At 47.3% G+C, this 5,439-nt stretch overlaps 2 pseudogenes; both read right to left on the reverse strand.

The window, feature by feature from the left end:
- Positions 1–860: 860 nt before the first annotated feature.
- Positions 861–1,880, reverse strand: LOC147422705 (early light-induced protein, chloroplastic-like; annotated as a pseudogene).
- An 847-nt stretch (positions 1,881–2,727) lies between these two features.
- On the reverse strand, positions 2,728–3,891 carry LOC147422706 (early light-induced protein, chloroplastic-like; annotated as a pseudogene).
- Between the last annotated feature and the right edge of the window lie 1,548 nt (positions 3,892–5,439).

The following is a 5,439-nucleotide window of genomic DNA, read 5'->3' on the forward strand; positions in this document are numbered from 1 at the left end:
CTACGTATCTAAGGTGTCTTGGCAACTTTTGGGTGGCTTAAAAGTTTTGATATTTTTGCAAAATCTGGTTGAATGTAGTTTAAAGCACTTACAAGTGGATGGCAAGTTGTAAGCTACATGCACTCGGAAAGAATAAAAAAGTGTCAAAAACGCTTCAGCTTTTGGATGAGGAACATAAGTTTTTATGAGGAACAGATACAAGAAAGCGGCACCCAATTATATTTTATGAGGTGAATTGTGTTTTAAATAGGGTTGGTATAAGAGGGCATGCTATTATAGATGTGCTCATACACGGTATCACTCAAAGTGTAGACATTAGGCTCATTTCTCTCAGGATACAAGGGGAACTTAAGACATCGAACTAGAAGGAGCTTGTGTGAGGATAGAGCGTCCACAATTTACTGCTATATTGTCCTGGTAATGTGGAGATGAAGTTGTACATAGGGTATGTGCATGTGTTTCAAAGTTCTTATACTCTTTTTTTTTTAATGTGGAGATGGAATTGAATATAGTTTTTATTGCCTACTCAGTTATCAACATTGAACACGGAAGACTTGTGCAATGGTGGGGGGCGGGGGGGGGGGAGAGACAGAGAGGATTGTAAAACAGAAACCAAGAATCCACTGAGTGGTTACAGGAGTGAAATGCTCTGTCCTCTGAGTGGTTATAGGAGTGAAATGATCTCGCTTGTGCATAGTACTTAGCACTAGACGTTGGCTAGATGATGGGAGTTACAAGATGTACAATGAGATTTGAACAAAACTTGGGTTGAGGGTGCGTAGTAGTAGCACTATGGGAGATGGGAACATGGTGGAAACAAAGTTTTGTACATTATACAAATGGGAAATGTGTAGCAATATTTAGTGGATGAGGGGCCCTTGGCGGGTTATTTCGTCGACTAGGAGGGCGGCGAAGCCAATCATAGCAAGGCGACCATTCCACCGTTCAGCCCTAGCATTGAAAGGGCCCCATCGGCGAGCATCGGTGGACTCTCCGTTCACAAAAGGGATGATGGAAGCGAGCGTGAAGAATTGCACCACTGCACCGAACCAAAGCACCCGGACGTGGCAGGGTGGAAGAGTTGCTCCACCACAGTGTGGCCGGTCATCTTCTCTGCGCGACGAGTGCCCACAGAAAGCCCACCATGGCTTGCATCAAACCCATGTGGAATTAATGTGAGGTGAGAGGATTTGAACTTCTATATAAAATAATATACGACTTGCTAGTACTCACCATCCTGCCGTTGATGGTCTCAAGTGCGGCACCATCCACGGCGAAGACGCTATCCAAGGAGCAGTCCTCCTCTCAGGGCGGTGCTCCAGTTGCGGGCGAGGCCAGGGTACAATGGAGGCAGGGCGGGTTCCCATAGTGGGACTGCTTCTCAGAGCTAGTCTCCGCCTGGTGGCGCTCCACGTCGCCACGACTGAGCGGATGCTTGGTGCTGCGGTCAATGGCCTCCTCCAAGCCGCTCAAGCCTTGCGTGGCCTCCGCAACAGGGTTGTTACCACACCCGCCCGACTCCTTGCTGCTGCATCGGATGCTCATCATCCTCGCACTGGATCGAGAGGAGCTGTTGGCGCTGGCCGCTGCAGGAGGCCGAGCAACATATTGAAACCCCCTCCCCCCTTCGACACGTTCAATATGATTGTTGCATGCTCAAAAGACATGAAGAAATCATATAAGCAGTTTCTTTGCAAAGGTTTCCATCAATCTACATGGAGCTTCCACTTGCTTTGAACCTCTCCTATAGCATCATCATGCAGACTTCCCCCTCCACTCCACATACCTGATCTGTGACTCAACCCGTAAGTATTTGGCCCAACCCATTAACCTATATGAGGACCGCTTGGCCAAGTGTCTTGCACTTGGAAGGTCGCCATCCCAATGAGCTCAACTTGGGCTTCTTTGATCATAAGAGACAACTTTTTACATAGCCTCCACGAATGTGATGCTTCAAACCGTGGGCTTGCTAGTTACCCATCGAGAGATAATTCCAGCCAGTCTATATTAGCCATTGACAGATACTTTCATCCATTGCAATGTATTTGGTGGTAAGAGCGAGCGAGACCCGCCTACGGCGGGTCGCGTGAGCTCAATAATGGAGAAGAAGAAGTAATATTGGTGGAGAGGTACCCACTAGAATCATGGAACAATTCTAACAAACAATCGTTATTCAGGTTGTAGTGATATTTAATGCTTGTGTGAGGATCGTATATCCACAATCTATTGACTTGTTGTTGGAAGACGAAATACTGGTGGAGGTACCCACTAGAATCATGGTACAGTTCTAACAAACGATTGTTATTCATGTTGTTGTATTGATATTCAAGGCTTGTGTGAGAATAGCGTGTTCAAAACCTACTGGCTTGTTGTTAGAAGAAGTAATACTAGTGGAGAGGCACCCACTAGAATTATGCTTCAATTCTAACAAAGAATTGTTATTCATATTGTTGTACTGATATTCAATGCTTGTGTGAGGATAGAGCGTTCACAATTTACTGCCATATTGTCTCAGTAATGTGGAGATGAAGTTGTACATAGGGCGTGTGCATGTGTTTCAAAGTTCTTGTACTCTCTTTTTTGTTTTATAAGTGTGGAGATGGAATTGAATGTATTTTTTATTGCTTACTCCGTTGTCAACAATATGGAACACGAAAGACTTGTGCAAATGGGGGGGGAGAGAGAGACAGAGAGAGAGAGAGAGAGAGAGAGAGGATTGTAAAACAGAAATCAAGAATCCTCTGAATGGTTATAGGAGTGAAATGATACTCGCTTGTGCATGATACTTAGCACTCGGCGTTGGCTAGATGGTGGGAGTTACAAGATGTACAACGGCATTCGAACAAAACTTGGGTTGAGGGTGCGTAGTAGTAGCACTACAGGAGATGGGAACGTGGTGGAAACAAAGTTTCGTACATTATACACATGGAGACTCTGTAACAATATTTAGTGGACGAGGGGCCCTTGGCGGATCATTTCGTCGACTAGGAGGGCGGCGAAGCCAATCATAGCAAGGCGACCATTCCATTCCACGTTCAGCCCTAGCATTGAAAGGGCCCCATCGGCGAGCATCGGTGGACTCTCCGTTCACAAAAGGGATGATGGAAGCGAGCGTGAAGAGTTGCACCACCACCGAACCAAACCAAAGCACCCCGGACGTGGCGGGGTTGAAGAGTTGCTCCACCACAGTGAGGCCGGTCATCTTCTCTGCGACGAGCGCCCACACAAACCCCCACCATGGCCTGCAGGGGATGGAAGCGAGCGTGAAGAGTTGCATACCACACGCACCGAAACCAAAGCACCCCGGACGTGCGGGTTGAAGAGTTGCTCCACCACAGTGAGGCCGGTCATCTTCTCTGCTGCGACGAGCCCCACACAAAGCCCACCATGGCCTGCATCAAACCCGTGTGGAATTAATGTGGGTGAGAGGGTTGAAACTTCTATATAAATAATATACGACTTGCTATACTCACCATCCTGCCGTTGATGTCTCAGGTGCGGCACCATCCACGGCGAAGAGGCTGCCCAAGGAGCGGTCGCCCCGTCTCAGGCGCGCTCCAGCTCCGGCGTGGCCAGGGTGCGGTGAGGCAGGGCGAGTTCCCAGGATGGACTGCTTCTCGCAGAGCTGGTCTCCGCCTGGTGGCGCTCCACGACTCGCCACGGCTGAGCGGCTGCTTGGTGCTGCGGTCGATGGCCTCCTGCAAGCCGCTCAAGCTTGGCGTGGCCTCCGCAACAGGATTGCCACGGCCCCCGGACTCCTTGCTGCTGCATCGGATGCTCATCATCCGGCGCTGGATCGAGAGGAGCTGCTGGCGCTGGCCGCACCACGCTGGAGCTGGCCGCCGCAGAGGCCGAGCAACTACTCATGACCATGCAGCTCAACGATGCCATCGCTCTGGTCGTTCTGTTGTTTGGGGGGCGGGGGGGGGGAGGAGAGAGAGAGGCTGGGCGTACAAGCTCGCCGATCAGCTGTTGTGAAGTTTGCTATGGACTCTCGATCGAATGTCCGTACAGCGGTCGGGCTCGCCTGCCTTTTAAAAGAATGACAATATACAAGTGGTGGAAGCTGGACGCAAATACGCTCCCACGCCTCAGCGATCACAAGTGGGCCGCTCCACAGCCTGCCACAAACCATTTACAGCCTACGTGCCAGGGATCAAACGCCAATTGACTATGCTAAAACAAAATGGTTGTGTATTTCCAAAAGCAGAAAGGCTATAGTTACAAATGGGGATAAAAAAATAGAAAAAATTATTTGGAACAAGTATAAACCACAACTTGTTGCACAAGATACGTAGAAAAGCAGCATGGACACCCAGACATTTTCACCCACATCAAGAGCACCACAATTTGCATTTGTGCTTGCATTAGTTGCACACCAAGGATGCCACTCTTGACATAAAAATAGCTTTTCTCAATGAGACGTGCAAGAACAAACATGCAAATCTCCCATTTCTGGTGTAGTGGGAAGCCAATTGGTGTTGTAGTTTTTACCGTTGTTGCAAATTAGCATGAAGCATTCCATCGGGTGTATATACACATATTGTGGTCAAAGGTCATGACAACTACGTGTTCTTTTTGGTCTGCTATAGGTTTTATACAAAAGTTTGATTTTTCTGCAACCATGTCTAACAATGATTGAATGAAGTGGTATTGCCACTAGAAAGTAGACAAGAACAACTTCAAAGATTGGAAGTTTATAATGACTCTTGAGAAAGTAACAAGAACAACTTCAAAGATTGAAGTTTATATGACTCTTGATGGATAAAGGTTATTAGGATTGCTACGCTATCATACTGTGTGATCGTACACGTCCATCAACTGCAGATAGATAAGGTTGTGAATTTTCAAAAACTAGCATGCCTTGATTGCTTCATTATGTATGTGGTAAGAAGCAAAAAAGTGATAGTGATTGCCCTCAAGGTACATAATAGGTTAGTGCATCTCGAGAGAGGCTATTTTCGCTTTGAAAACCGTTCAAAGCTTTCTTGCCATTTTAGCAGGATACACTCAAGTGAGCACATGGTTTAGACATTGATGGGTTGTAGGCTTTCCTACTCTACTACACGTTATGGAGTTCAAGTGCTTTTTGCTCCAAATACACATGAGGCACTCATGGAGTCTACAAGAATAATTTGAGAGTGGAGACAATTACAACTCAAGGATCGAGAGTCCCAAATTGCACCGCAGACAGTTCCGGTACTACAAGGCTCTTAGGAGAGACACACCTAGATGATACACACGCCGGTATACCTGTTTTGTCCCATAGCCTGGCCGCGCATCTCTCTCAAGTGAACTTTTTTCTTTAAAGGTTACCTACAAGGGCCATGTTCACCCTCCTCATCCAAAAGATCACGAACACCAGCGTCCCTTGCATGATGCCACTTGCTTAAAAATTAAGCATCGCCTTTGAGACGAAACAATATTGACTGAAGTTGG

This window comes from Adiantum capillus-veneris, chromosome 27 (assembly GCF_014529385.1).
Source record: "Adiantum capillus-veneris isolate H3 chromosome 27, ASM1452938v2, whole genome shotgun sequence".
Taxonomy (NCBI): Eukaryota; Viridiplantae; Streptophyta; class Polypodiopsida; order Polypodiales; family Pteridaceae; genus Adiantum; species Adiantum capillus-veneris.